General features: G+C 38.0%; 1 long non-coding RNA gene across 1 annotated transcript in view; it reads right to left on the bottom strand.

Annotated features, from left to right (window-relative positions):
* Positions 1-674: 674 nt before the first annotated feature.
* The window catches only part of LOC111769811 (uncharacterized), a 144,973-nt gene continuing 130,041 nt past the window's right edge, over positions 675-15,606 (bottom strand). Inside the window, exon 4 of the long non-coding RNA XR_002802619.2 lies at positions 675-5,005. This is a non-coding gene — a long non-coding RNA (uncharacterized lncRNA). The remainder of the gene's footprint in view (positions 5,006-15,606) is intronic.

Here is a 15,606-nt window from a genome sequence, read left to right as displayed (position 1 = left end):
TGACGAGCGGTGTGTAGGTCCGTGCCCAGGACCCGAACCAGCAAACCCCAGGCCGCCGAAGCAACACATACGAACCTAACCACTCAGCCACAAGGCTGGCCCCCATTTTCCTCTTCTTATAAGGACAGCAGTCATACTGGATTAGGGCTCATCGATACGATCTCATTTTACATTAATCACCTCTTTAAAGGCCCTATCTCCAAATACAACCACATTCTGAGGTACTGGGAGTTAGGACTTCAACATATGAATTTTAGGGGAACACAATTCAGTCCATAATACCATGTATTTCAATGTATCAGGTTCCTTTTTAGTTAAGGTGGGGAGATGTGAATGTTGCCAGTATATTAAGTGCTGATGCTTAGTCTCCCCAACCTTAGTTATTGGCATGCCTTCCATCCTGGGAAACAAATAACTGTGAGAAACAGAGTTGGCAACATAGTGTTGAGTGTTGCTGGGGGCAGACCGGGATTGGGCCTCTGATGAGGCAGACTCATTTTAGAATTTAGATAATCAGAAATAAAATGCAGATTCAAGGCACTGATCACTTTGTCTCTGTATCCCTATAGTCTTGAATAGTACCTGCACCTAGTACATATTTAATGAATATCTGTCAAATGAATGAGGAAGCGTTGCTGAAAGAAGGAGGGAAATAACTGGAAAGAAGAGTGAAGTGATATGAAAGGCAAACTTTATAGTTTTTATAAGGGCTTCTCCCTCTAGAAAATGCGAATAATAAAAACAGCATTGAACATGATGTAATCTACACAGAATTCGAAACATGCTATGAGGTACACCTGGAAGTTATATAATATTATAATCCAATGTCACTGCAATAAAAAACAAGAAATAATAATAATAAAAATCAAAACAGCATTGTATTGCATGATGTCATTTTCCCCCATAAAATCTTCATGGCTTTTTAAAACCCAGTCTCTATTTGATCTCAGCACATGTTTGGTGTATAAAAGGAGTTCATTAAACACTTAAGAAACAAACTGGAAGTGCTCTGATAAAGGGATTGTTTGATTACTATTACGATGGATTTTTTCTAATAGCTTAAACAAAAAAATAATCATTGCTGGAATCTAAACCCTGCTGTTTTCTTCCTGATTCTCCGCAAACATAAAAGACCGTATGACAGTATCCTGCTTATATAATAATGCTTTATATCTTCTCCTTTCCTGTTGCCATTGTCTTCTTTTCTTGAAAACAAAGAATCACAGTTCTTTAACATTCCTGAACAATCCCTCTATATTTGTGACGTACCTAATCATTACTTCATTAAATCATGTGACTGCAATGTCCAATCTCATATCGTCACAGGAAGCTTCTCTACAGTATTCCTGAGAAATAAGTATGTCTCTGCTTGAACAATCCCAGTGATGGGCAAGACACCTCCCTGGAAGCCAGTCTATTACCCTCCACTATTGAAGCAGTCTAAACGTTAGAAAGGCTTGTCCATTCCTTGTACTTACAGCTATCACCTATAACATCTACCCAATTGTCCTGATTCTCCCATTTGTAACCACATGGAAGTTAAATCCATCTTTTAACTGTTATTTAGAATATTTCAAATTTTCTTTTCTCTAGAAAACTTCTATTTACCTTTTTTCTCCACATTCTCATATTTGTTTTTACAGGTCATTCTGCCAAATAGTCTAGAACAATGAAAACAGAATATATAAAGATTGTGAAATTTTTTGAAGCTAGGAAGAACCAGGAAGATCATCTAATCTAATCAGCATATTTATTATGGGGAAAAGGAATCCCAGACAACCAAAATATACACACAAAGTTAGAGTCCTAAATAACTGGAGGCTAGAATTAGAATATGTGTTGCTAGTCTCCTTGCCAACAGGCCAGGTGGCTTCTAATTTTCAGAGCTTAATGTTTTCAAACTGTATACATTAATTTCATTCTCATAACATGTACATAAGACATTTTTCATCCTTATTTAATAGATGAGGGAATAAGTCTCAGTGAGTCTTCAGAAGGAAAGCGCTACCTAGAAGAACTGGGACAAGAGTGCAAGTCTTCTGGCCTCCAATTCAATATTACTTGAATATTTCATACAAAATCAATATCTTTCCACTAAAAATTTGGTAGGTACTGCATTAGTGAGAGGCCTAACACAAAACAGATGATACACTCAAGAGAGCTTAACTGAAAAGAATTGAATGAAGGGATTATTTAGAGAGTAGCGTTCTGAATTAAGGGAACTAAAAAGAGATGGTAGGGCCTCTAGGGAGTAACAAGAGCGAAAAGCCTTTACTACTCCTACGTCTGGAGGAGCAGGGGAAACACAGGGTTTCCAGAGCTTGACATCGCTGGAGGAAGAATGGCTGTCCCAAAGAAGCTGGGTCTTAGAGGAACAGCCACTGCCAGACTGCTGTGCGGCAGGGTGGATGAGAACTGGGGTAAGCACCTCGGACTTCTTTTTCCTCTTGCCCTCCAGTTTCTTGCCAGTGTCTCTCATTAGCCAAATCCATCCAGAAACCAGGGAACAAGGGAGTTTCCTGGTGCTCAGGGAAGAGAAGGGATTGGAGGTGGAGCAGAGAAAACAACCAGTGCAGGTGGAAAGTAAAGCGACATCAATAGGAACAAGCACCTTCAATCAAGCTCCCTTTATAGCTAGCAGTTAACTACGTGATGCTTTTAACAGCCTAAGAAAACTTGAAGGGATGGGAAGATATTCTAGATTTGAGATACTCTAGAATCTTTGAAATGTAACTTTTCAAAGAAAGAAATAAACATCATTTTTTGTTAAAATCACTGTCATTAGAAAGACAAACTGTGTTAAGATGTTTACTATAGCTCTGTTGACAAATGAAACTTGTCTTGTGTCCTCACCTGGCCTAAAATTAATGGGCCTGTGTCTTTATATTCAACTCAGCCTACAGTTCCCTCCTGGGTCCTTTTCAAAATCTGTTCTAAGCACATAAGTGAGCCTGAACTTGTCCTAGAAATTAGACTTTATTTCCATTTTAAGTTGTGTCAGACATTCCATATCAAAGCCACCCCTCCTTTACTTCTCCATCCTTCACTCCTTCTGGCATTATGGATGTGTCCCTACCCCAAAATATATAAATTATTACTTTAGTTACTGAATATTAGCGTTTTTCAGCCTTGAGACTGTTGACATTTTGAGCCAGATAACTCTTTGTTGGGAGAGGGGGGGCTGACCTGTGCATTGTAGCTGTTTGGCAGCATCCCTGGCCTCTGCCCAGGAGATGCCAGTAGCACTGCCCCAGTTGTGACAAGCAAAACTATCCCCATTCACTGCGGAATGTGTCCTAGAGGGTAAACTGTCCCTGCTGAGAACCACCACTGTATATGCTAGAGAAAAGAAACCCAACGCTCCAATTCGTCTGGCTGCACCCAAGCTCCTCCAGCTGCTTTGTATTCACAATGATCCTAGCAAGCTCAATTAAGTCCAGATAAAATGAGGCGAAGATCATAAGTCATTTAAAGGAGAGAAATAATTGAACCCCGTTTTGTTTTGACAGTCAGAAAGAGAAAAACCCATATCCAGGTTCTTGCTTAAGACCAAAAAAATAAATTATGTACACCAAACCCCACAAACTCTAAAATAAGGCTCTCTGAGGTATCAGACTGTGAACTGACTTTCCACAGCTACAATCCCTACCAATGGTGTCATGTGGTTTGTCACGCCCATGTTCAGTCTGAGGAGGCAAGGAAGAAGTGAATCTTCGCAGTGTGGAATCAGAGCCTACAGAGCTGAGTTGCCTGGCTGCGGGGTCTCGGTGCAAACTGATCCATCCGTCTCCCACGAAGAGGAAGGTAGGACCTTCAAGTGATTCTTCTGAAGGTGACTGAAGAAGAATGTAGTCCAAGGACACTTGTGTTTTCAAACCTTGTGAAGTTTTCTCCCCCCAAGGACACTGTTTTCATTTCTCTCTGAGATGTAGGCAATCTTCTTAACCTAAAGTACTGGAGATAATTCAGTTCCAAAATGTTTTATCTACAAAAGAGTTTAGTTGGACAAAATACCCTAGAACAGCCATCAGCCATTCCCACGGGAGAGGGAGAGTTTTTCCTTTGGAAGCACCAACCTGAGGATTAGAAGACTAAAGACTACAAAGGAGGCATAGAGAGATATTTAGTCCAATAGTGTATTTCTCAAAGTTTTGATCACCTAGAGATGGGGAGTGTTACAAATGCAGATTGCAGGGCCACACCACAAAATTCTGATTCAATGGGAGCCAGCTGGGCCCAGGAATCTGCATTGTACGAGCATTGTGAGCCTAATGCAGGTAGTGAACACTGTCTAGAAACAATGACCTAGTCTAACTTTGTCATTTTACAATTGAGTAAACTCAGTTCCAGAGAAGTTGCACTAGCAAATTAGAAATAAAACTAAAATGCAAACCCAGGTCTCCTGGTTTTGCTGTTCAATGCTGCTTCCTCAGCCTCACTATGCAACACATTATGATATGATAAATAACATCACCTCTCAAAATACTGTATTATTACCCACAAAGGCCATGCCTGGAGAATTCAGCCTGCAGACCTTGCTCTTAGAACCAATGACCCAGGAAAGCTGCCCCTGTGAATAGAGTCTGAATATAGGACAGAGGCTTGTGCTGCTGCTGGAATCAGGAGCTGTCCTGTGTTTTGCCATCAATGACTCCTATAGGCATGAAATATAGCGGGAGAGAGGTAGGTAGAAGTATAGAGGTAAGAAGGAGGTTGTGTAACCAAGGCTGTCACCTCCAGAAATCCAATTGTCAGCTTATGTCCAATCATGGGTAACTTTTCTCTGGGGTTCTAACCAATGCTCTGACATCTTCATCTATCATGTGCTCCCCTGGATATTTGTAAAGTTTGACTCAGTTGGTACCAGATCAAACACATTTTTGTTGTTGTTGTTCATCGTGCGTTTATTCATATAAGTGAATCCACATGTCTTTTCCAGACTCCACTGGAGATGTCACAGGTGACTGCTCAGAACTACTATTGCTGTCTCCTTGCAAGTAAATACCTGTTGACACACAAATGAAAGAAAAAGTCTAAGACAATAGTAGAATTTTGCATTTCAATAGAAACTCTGGTGACCCAAGTTGGGATGTTATATTCTTCTCGCTTTCTTTTTCAAGTAAAGACATAAAACATATGACTACCTATTCTCACAACCATTTCACAAAAGAGAAGGCATTTAATCCCCATTAATAGAAAGTAAGCACATAATTTTTTAAAAATTAGTCTTCTGAGAAACTCACTATCATGTCCCGCTTTACTACAGAGAGTGGGAATTTAAGGAAAAAAAAGCACCATCCTTGGACTAACATTTGTGGACCCAATATGACACCTGGCCACACTGAATAAATGGCTTCATAAAAGGATCTCATTGGTGGTTAGCAGAACTCTGGTATAACTGCCCCTCACACCCAGTTTATCTGTTTGTCTAATCAGGGTGTCACAGTTGCCTTATCTGATGACTCCTCAGAATTTGAAGGTGGGATCTCCCAAAAACCAAAGATGCTCTGAGATGCAAGAAGATCACACTTTTTCTTTCTTTTCTTTTTTTTTTTTTTCTCAGAAACTAATCTCATTAGTGTTCTGTTCTCCTTATTCCTCTGTTATTGGTCAAGGTATAGAAGGAAAAATAAACATGACGAGTAATACCAGCTTCTGGATAACGTGAACTTTTCCAAACATTCTCACTACAGGGCAGAACGTGTATTCTTTTTATTTTGACTTCAAAAAGCATTTACTGGATCAACAGCTTCACAAGACAGAGAGAAGGCTGATGCTGCCAGTTTCTCATTATGTCGGTTTTATTGGAAGTAGCATGGAGATAATGAAAGATGTTTAATATTGGTTGCTTTTCAAATGTGGAAATTGCTGTTGTCCACTGAGAAGTAAATGTGGTAAGAAAAGCTGTTTTCAGCTCATAAAGTTGTGGTTATTATTTCATATTTTTAGAGAGCCCGAAATGCACAGGGTGCTAACAATATTTGAAGTGGGGCCAAGCAAATCAAATTCCTGGTCCAAAGCAGGCAGAGCCATATGCAGACCCCATCCAACACCAAACCAACAACTCAAAATAAACATGGTATAGCTCAGGGCCATTGCAAAGGGAGGGCTGAAGGAGGGGAAGTGGTTTTAGGGTGAAGAAAAGAAGGGATCCCGCTAAAGTATAACAAAATAATAGAAACCCTTTGAATAGGTCCTAGAACCTTAAAATGAGTTGTCCAAACAAGCATTTTCTTTAAGAAGCCTTTAACCTTCTAGTTTCCCAGCAGAAAAAACAAATCTACTCCAGGACAATAAATTAGATGTCAAGCGTACACATATATAACACATATCAATGGGGGTACTTTGATCCCTAGTCACAGAGCCATCCCACCCTCATTAGTTATTGAACTGAAAGCCTGGAAAATGACCTTATTTAGAGGTGCAAATACTGCCTTCTCCTTAAGCAAAAGGAAAAACCTTCTAAATGGTGGAGGTTCTTTGAACCTTGTTAATAAATCAGTCCAAGAATAGAGCCCTGTGTTCACAACATGATCAATCAAAAGCCACACACAAAATGGAAAAATCTTCCAGAACAGTGCCAGAGGCCTTATCACAATTGCTTCCTGGCAGAAAGAGTAGATAAACAAGTTCAGGACAAGGCCAACCAAAGACTGGTCCAGAGACCTTGTTTCTTGTTGCTCTAGGTATCAAAATAGGAAGTAAACAGCTTAGAAACAGTTCTGAGAATTGCCTGGAGGAAGTGCTGCTTCCTCTCCTTGCACATGCTAAGTCTGCTTATCTTTCATCCTCTCAGCATAGCCTTTTGCAAGCTGGCTGTGACCCCCTTAGCAAAGAGCATCTTTTCCTATCTGCCCCTGACCTAATGCCATCCAGCTGACCTGACACATCCCCTCTCCTCCCCAGTCAACAAAATGTGATAAGGAAATGAAGGCACAAACAGACTCTACCAATTTCCATGCAATGGTTCCCCTGAAAAATTGCAGACATCTGGCTCATGGAAATATCCACCATACTGTGGTAGAAAGTGGGCACTGAGGCTGGGTAGGTTTCCAGCACCACCCAGGCAGCATGTCGGCATGACTGAACAACTTCATCAGCTTCCTCAGGAGTAACCAATAAACAGCTCTGGAGCTCATTAACTGTTCAGCTTAGTGCTGGTTCCCACCAAAAAAAACATGTAAGCTTATTTTACGAGGAGCCTGGATTTGTGTTACCACCTATCGGAGGATTTTTAATGGACCATCATTACTGGCCTGGCACCTGACACTTGTATAAGGCTTTTCATGCATGTACGCCCACAGACATTAATGCATCTGGCTGTCCAAGCCCTTCTGCGAGCCAAAGAAAGCTCCTATATTCACTTGGTTGCCTCTGCTTGGCTTTGCACGTCCTAATTCTAATTCAGGCAAAGGCGTGTGTAAAGTCAGTCCTAGGTCACCTGAGTTCCATATAACCTGAGATTTTCTTTTTTATATGAAACATGAATGCTTTAAGTTGGAGGCAACTAATAATTCACGATTGTCTCAGGGAAATGGGCTAGCTCCCTGGGATAGGTACAATGTCCATCTTGGTTTCTATCTTGGCCTTCAGTTGTCCAACTTCTAGAAAATGTTTGAGACTGGACTGCCTTTCAAATGACTTTCACTATGCTTTAACACTGCATATGCTTTAAAACCACAGAAAATCTGGATTTTTAAAAGATATACAATTATGCTGGGTTTTTATTAGCATAAAGATGACAAATTGTTGGACGTCGTACTTATTTCATATTTTATTTACAATCTAATTCAGTAAATCACTCTTTAACAAAATTTACCAAAAGATCAAACTCTCTGGTAAAGAAGCTGGGAGCATCATGGTTTCTTTAGATCTCTTCAAAGGCAGAAACGGAAAGAACATTTGCATTGCTCTCTATAGAGCACTCATGAGACTGCACAGTCCGTGAGGTATTAATTTTACAGTGTTGATCACAGAAATACTATTTTTCTGTGGTTTCACAGTGAACTACTCATATATAGCATCATATTAGAAGTCAATTTAGTAGGAGCTTTATTTATGGAGACTATTTCAGCCAAAATGTATGCAGAAAAATTATTGATATTATGATTTGGTTGGAGAAGCAAAAACACATCCTAAATGAAATTTGAATTTCATAAATGCTGCTCTATGGGTGAACAAGGAAATTCACTTGGATTGAATATTTAATTTCCCACATTGAACTGTTAAGAATTCATTCTTTCTTCTCTATGTATTGCATTAACAGAAAATATAGGAGCTCTCCAGTGGACAAAATCTATATCCTCTTGGAGGAAAACTGAACTGACTGAGAGTCAAAGGACTGAGCAGGAATAAGAGTCTCTTATGAGAACCATGAGTGAAGACTTGACAAATTCAGGTGTCAGCCTCGGGTCCTTCAAACTACTGCAGGTGAGCAGTTACTTAGGCACAGAGCAGGAAGAAGAAAGTGACAGCTCAACGCCAGTCCTAGGCATACACATGGTCAATCCATAAACTACATCTCTATGTTTCTCTTCTTCAGCTGTTTCCCACTCTTTCTCTCCATCAGTAAAACAAAACCAATTCCCATCAGTTAGGGTGAAACCAAGAAAACAGGAATGGAGGAATGTAATAGAGGTAATTCTGTTACACGGGTTGAAAGAAGGACTGAGAACCAAAACAGGGACTGTAAGGTAACCCAGAGGTTAACAAAAGCAAGAAACTGCCACCACCCTAAGCTAGAGGATCGAATACGCAACTACAATGAAATACCCAGATTGACTCATTAATACCTAGTCTCAGTTACATAAGGGAATCCGTGTGGCCGTATCTGTCCATTCCACATTATCACTCCTCCACATCTCTCTCTGTCTCTCTCTCTGGGGAATATCTCATCATTGAAAGAGGAAGATGAGTTTGGACAGTGAATGCTTTATGAAATGAAAGTCCTCAATGAACTCAAAAACTCTAATCTATGAAAGTATAACTCCCTTAGAAGGATGCTGTGCTATCAACATCAGTGGTTTCCTTCTGAAGTCTTAATAAGACAAGCTGAGGAAATATGAAAAGTAACACGTACTTTCGTTTACTTCCACTCAGTCAAAATATAGAGCAATGGTTTACATATCTTCAACTTTTCTTACCAATGCTTTAGAAGTTCAGACTATCACTACAAGTTTCTTTCATTTTTGGAAGAAAAAATTTCAATCTTTAAATTAACTATGTTGGTCCTTTTGCCTGGACCAATAACAGGCTGGAACCTGTTATCCAATTTGCTGTAATTCCATGCCAAGAGAAATTATCTTGTCTCATTAACAGTACAATAGTGCCTATCAACTTTACAAAACATGTCAGTCAACACTCAGGTTGACTGAAGGAGTAGTTGGATGGTCAAGACATATTTTAGCCTTCAATTTTAGTGTGTAAATTAAAATCATAATGGGTCACTCCATTACAATGCAACTGAATAGCATGATGTTTACAACTGGATTCTAGTGAATCCAATTGAGATTTCTGCATGGTCTCCACCCTGGAAAACCAGCCTGAATTCTTGTACTCAGGCCAGATTCCAACAGACATCATAATTAGATCCCAGAAGAATACAGTGCAGCTGAAGAGGATGTCCCCTGCAGAATTATTTGGAGGAAAGGCTGGCCAAAGCAATGTTCACATTCATGCAATTATCCAGTTAATTGCACAAGGTGAATGGAGTCAGCATAATTATGGCTAAATTCATGATAGGATTAGGCTAGTCCTGGAAAAAAACAGTGTATTTTGAGAAAGAAAACATAATGCTGGGGCAGACTCTCCATCAACATACAATGTTTCATTTCTTTTTGCAACACTCAAGTGAAAGTTCATTGAAACAAAGGTTTTAGCAGATCTCAAAGCATAACGGGAAAGGGACCAAGTGCAGATATGACACATTTTGACCAACTCTCTTATACCTCCAACTGGTCCTTATTATGAAGTACAGAAAACATTTTGGGGATTGGGGGGTTGGGCAAGAAACTTAAATTTATTGTATTTTCTCTGCAATAGGCTTTGTGCCAGGGGTTGTTTTGTGTGTGTGTGTGTGTGTGTGTGTGTGTGTATGCTTTCTCATCTGTTACATTAACTTAAATTTTCGACTGCCTAATAAAAACACTTGCTTAGTCCCTGTTGTGTGCCAGACCCTGTGAGATAGCAAACTTCTAAATTAATAGAAATTATTGGTCAATATTAAAGGGTAACAAATTTTAAACACTAGACAGAAGCAAGTCCATATTCTTGTGTACTTACTCATTCTAGCAACATCGTTTACAATACACAGCAGTTCAGCTACTAGGGTGAAAGGAAAATCTAATATTTTTTAATAGACTTGAAAATAACTCAGATTTCATTCTGTTAGGTAATGATTTGCAACTCTTCACATGGACATCGTAATCTTAAGATTTAAATTTCAGTTTTTTCCTTCTGTAATTAAACAATGTCATGTTTCATGTAACTCTTGTTAGACTTATATAAGTATATAATAATTCCTAGTAAAGCCGTTAGGTTTTGAAGGGAAAAGCTGGTATTTTATGCACGAGACATAAGGCTTGGGATATACAAGAAAGTAGAGCACATTGTTTCTTCCCTCCAGGAGATTATAATTATAAGGATAAGAAGTTTAAACTATTTAACCTTAAAATTAAATTCAACAAAATGTAATCACACTTTGATGATACAGAAAGCATTTCAACATTTTACAGCATCCCATAGTTAGTATTAGAAACAACGATTTTAAATGCAAAACAAATACTAATCAATAGAAATGACTGATTGGTTAAAAGTCAGAAAACTAGGGGGGTATCATTTGTATTCGTGAACAACCTAACTGGGAAACTAAGTCAGAGGAATTTTTTTTTTTTAAAGATTGGCACCTGAACTAAACAACTGTTGCCAATCTTCTTCGTTTTTTTCCCGTTTTTTTGTGCCCAAACCCCCCCAGTACATAATTGTATATTTTTTTATTTGTGGGTCCTTCTAGTTGTGGCACGTGGGACACCACCTCAACACGGCCTGATGAGCGATGCTGTGTCCATGCTGAGGATCCAAACTGGTGAAACCCAGGGCCACCGAGGTGGAGCATGTGAACTTAACCACTCGGACACGGGGCCGGGCCCTAAGTCACAGGAATTCTAATAGGCTAGATCCTCAGCCTTTGTAAGACTTTTTTTGGTGGACATGAAAACTGTTATAATTAAATACTTATAATAAAATGCCAAATATATGGCTTATTTTATTCCCCAAGGTTGTAAACTCTTTCAATGTAAATAGCATATTTTCCCAATTTTTCTATATTTTCCCACAAAACCCAGCACAGATGTGGAAAAACAGTAACTGTAGAATAAATAAATGGCAAGGAAACAGTAGCTGAAAAAGAATGCTTGAAAAAGAAAGTGCTAAACTGATTTTGATCAGAATATATTGGATATATGCCCAAAAACTATATTCTTATTTTTTAGGGAAAAATAATTTTCCACAGTTTAGATGAATCACTGTACATATCTTCCAGAAACAGTTGTCTTTGAGAAATATAGCTCTGAGAAACAGCTATAATTTGTCAACATTATTACATCTCTGTCTCTATAATCCTAACAGACATAATTGGGACTGAGAATATAAATGACCTGGTTATTGTGAATTATTATCAGCATTAGCCAAAAAAAATTGATTACAACACTATCTTAGATTTGTTTAATGTATTACTTTTTTCAGACTACAGGTTTCACTTCACTTTTGTTTTCAATACTACCCTATAAAATAGGGAAGACAGCATTATTCTCATTTTATTGTTCCTACTGACTAGCACACAAAGAGATTAAATAAATTTCAATGTGTCGAGGTAATTTGAAAAAAACCTGGATTGCACTCCTAGGTTTACTTCTGATTCCCCAGTCAAGGTCAAAACTCGTTCTAATGCGACAAGAACAACAAAATTGATGCTGTGCTGTGCTCAATGCCTTTTACACTTGATATAAATCTAGTTAAGGTACAGGATTGGCGTACCTTACCTTCACCTATGGAACTGTCAAATAAAGAGGCTAAACGTTTAGTATGTGTCTAACGAAACTCGGCCTCATTTTATAGTAACAACAAAGACATGTACGACAGAATGAAACAGTATTTCTTTCCAACGCATCCAAACTTGGAATACTGAGTGTTGTCACAACACCATACCAAACAGGCTGATCGCAGAATTCCTCCTTGATGAGTAGCTGTCACAAGAAGCACCAAAGGGTTTCTTATTCCTGATTCCCGGAAATCAGTACTTTAAAAGCCTACATTTATTTCTAAGCACACCACACAACAAAGAGGTCACAACTGTTAACAGTTGGCTCTAGATATCTCTTGATGAAAAAGGATTAACAAGTTATCGTGAGAACTTTCACCCTTACTTCCTCTCAGGAATTTTATTGGGGGTCATGTAGCAGTGGAATTTTTTTCTAAAGCAATTTTAATCTCTTTCCCTGTATGCACTTCCTCTTCACAACTGCCCAGATTTAATAAGGGGCCAATTTTAAGTAAAATTGGTGAGATCCAGCATACAAATCCTTAGTTCTCTCAGTAAAATTTTAAACATTATTTCTCAAGTTTTTTAACGTTCACGCCTACCGAAAACTCTATAACCCACAGAAAAGGCACTTAAATATATCCAGTAAAACTATTTTAGAATTAAGACTTGAATTCCTGAATCTTAAACTTGGTTTATACACTTCTCTTTAATTAACCTGATTTCCTTGGGTGCTATATTTTTTATTGATTCAATCAGACAATTTCTTTGAATATTCCCAGATTGCAGCTTTATGCAGTTCTAAGAGGAAACTGAAAAAAATGGCAATATATGACAACATGCATCTAAAAAATTGAGTGAAGCTTTAATAGAAAGATTAAGTAGAAAGGCAATAATCAATGAAAGGAAAATGCTTTAGCGAAGGTTCCATTACCGGCTCCCCAGGTATCAGCTAACATGTCCAGCTTTAGAGAACCACTAAACTGATCTCTAGAACTTAATCTAGTTGAATGGGTTGTATTGATGCATCAGTCTGAACTGGGTGAGGGTGAGGGGTAAATTAAATTGCCTCTTCCATTTACTTCTTTTTTAACCACATTTTAAAAATTCAAATTTAAGAATTCACAAAATCTCCTGATATAAACATATTAAAATTTGTCCATGAAATATATTACTAAGTCTCTTTTAATTCCTTAGCAAAGTGAAAACAGCATGTAGTCAGTTGTTTCTTCACTCAGTGTATTTATTAAAATAGTAAACTAAAGTTGGAAACTGTTTTTAGGGACTTTACACAAGTTAAAATTTGATTTTCTAAATGTTAAATTGTTCAGAAAACTGACCAAAATTAAATAGTTGAGGTTAATTTGTGAATTATAGCAGATCTAGGAGCAGATGAGTGAGCAGTATATTTTGCATTGTTTTAGTCATTTCATTTATTCATTCATCAATATTACTGTTATTATAATTGAGCATCAACTATGTGCCAGGGGACTGTTTTACATGCTAGAGATACAATAGTAAACTCAATAGTCTATAATGGACTTTACAAATCTACTTTTAAAGATAAGCTGCTCTTGGAAGACATAGCCAAGAGTGAAATCAACTCTTACCTGTAATCTCTCTTCAAGGAAAACCACTCCAAGTGGAACCATAGACTCTTAGGATTAGGAGTTTAAAGATCATGTAGTATAAGGATTAGTACGAGGATTTAAGACCTCAAGTTGAAAATCAAGAAGCATTGTTTATTTTTCTTATCAGTATTTTTAAAATAAACTTTGATGAGACAACTCATATAATCTTTAGTTTTGGTAATCTTGAAAAGTTAAAAATATCACATTGTAGCAAGGATATTAAAACCTAGCATAATAAAATAAATATTTGAGGAAGATGTAGGAAACAGTAGGAACATAAGAAAAGCAAGTATTAAACCACTTCTCCAATTAATTCCATTGTATAATTTCATTGTCTAGTGAAAAGTTAAAGTTTTAAAAGCCCTCTTCCCCAGGAAGCTAAACATACCTTGCCATAATGGCATTTAAAATTGTCCTCTGGGGGCAAGGTGCCCATGACTTCATTCAATAGGCAAAAAGAAAAATGGACAAAATGGTCTTAAGATAAATGTTATAGTTAAAATAAAAGATCAGCTACTTATAGTTTTTGTAACTCAAGCATAACTTATAGACAAGTGAGCAAATTTAAGTATACAGAATGATGAATATTTACATATGCACATATTTATGAAAATACTACCCAGATCAAGATTTAGAACATTATCAGCACTCCAGCAAGCTGTAATGCCCCCATCAGATACTTCCCTCTAAATGCAATTAGCTTTCCAAAGATCAACTTTTATAAATTTAGAAGGTTCTAGAGTAAATGTAGAGAGAATAGGGTCTCAATCCAAGTTTTATAAATAATTAAAGTGTGATCAATTCTACTTGAACTCTCTAAACAAAGAAAGAAATGATGAATTTTATTATTTATTACACTATGCTAAGTACTTATTGCATATACTAAGCATAGTGGCAATTAATTAAATCAGATTGGTAGTCAAGGGAAATCTTTCAAGAAGAGGCAACTTTAAAGCTGAGTTTTAAAGGACACATAAGAGTTAGCTAGAGGAAGCTAGAAGAGGATGACGTATGGAAGGAGAATATGAATGAAAAAAGATAATCGTATATGTAATAGATGGAGGCATGGAACAGCATAACCCATTCAGAAAACTCTAGTCATGCAGCTAGAGCAAGGGATTTAGGTGGGGCTGTAGTGAGAGATAAGCTGCAGGGGTAGGAAAGAGATCATGAGGGCTATGGGTATTAAAATAAAAATTAAACTTCATTCTAGGCATTAATAAGGAACCACAGCCTGAGCCCAGGCAGTCAAAAAGGGAGGTGCAATCATCAGATATCTATTTTGAGAAAGATCACAGTGTGGAGGATGGTTTAGTTACTGGAGAAGTTGGAGGACTGAGGCAAAGGAAAGTGGTGACTGCAGTAATATGGGCCCAGAGGGAAAGGATGTTGTGGATCTAAACAGCCGGTAGCAGAGGACATGGAAATGAAGGAATTAACGAGAAAGATGTTAAAGAGCTAAAATCTACAGGACATATTGACCGATTGGAAACAGGAGGGGAATGATTGCCACGTTCTGGCTTGGACAGTGGTGGTACCCCGCACGGAGACAAGGCATATTTTTCATTATATTGGGAGGAATGATGATGAGTTCAATTTTAGACATGGTGAATTCCAAATGCCTACTGGACAAATTGAGATGTCTAGAAAGCATTTGGATAATAATAGCTAAAACGTATTGAGTAGCTACTGTACGCCTGCAGTTCCTTCTAAGGAATCACACTATATAAAACAAGTGGGGATTTAAATTTAGTTAATCTGTGTTGGGGCCCACAAAAAGGCATTTTTAAGAATACTGAGGGGATTCTCACGTAGGGAGACCACTCATCAAGACAGGCTACCATGCCTGAATGTCTGTAGTATTAGGACAGGGTCATAGAGTTTTTTTCCAGTTTTGCAAAGCTCCTTTGAAAAGCAAGGGTCTGGAATTCATTTACA

Source organism: Equus caballus, chromosome 21 (assembly GCF_041296265.1).
Source record: "Equus caballus isolate H_3958 breed thoroughbred chromosome 21, TB-T2T, whole genome shotgun sequence".
Classification (NCBI taxonomy): Eukaryota; Metazoa; Chordata; class Mammalia; order Perissodactyla; family Equidae; genus Equus; species Equus caballus.
This window is presented reverse-complemented; position numbering and strand designations above follow the sequence as displayed.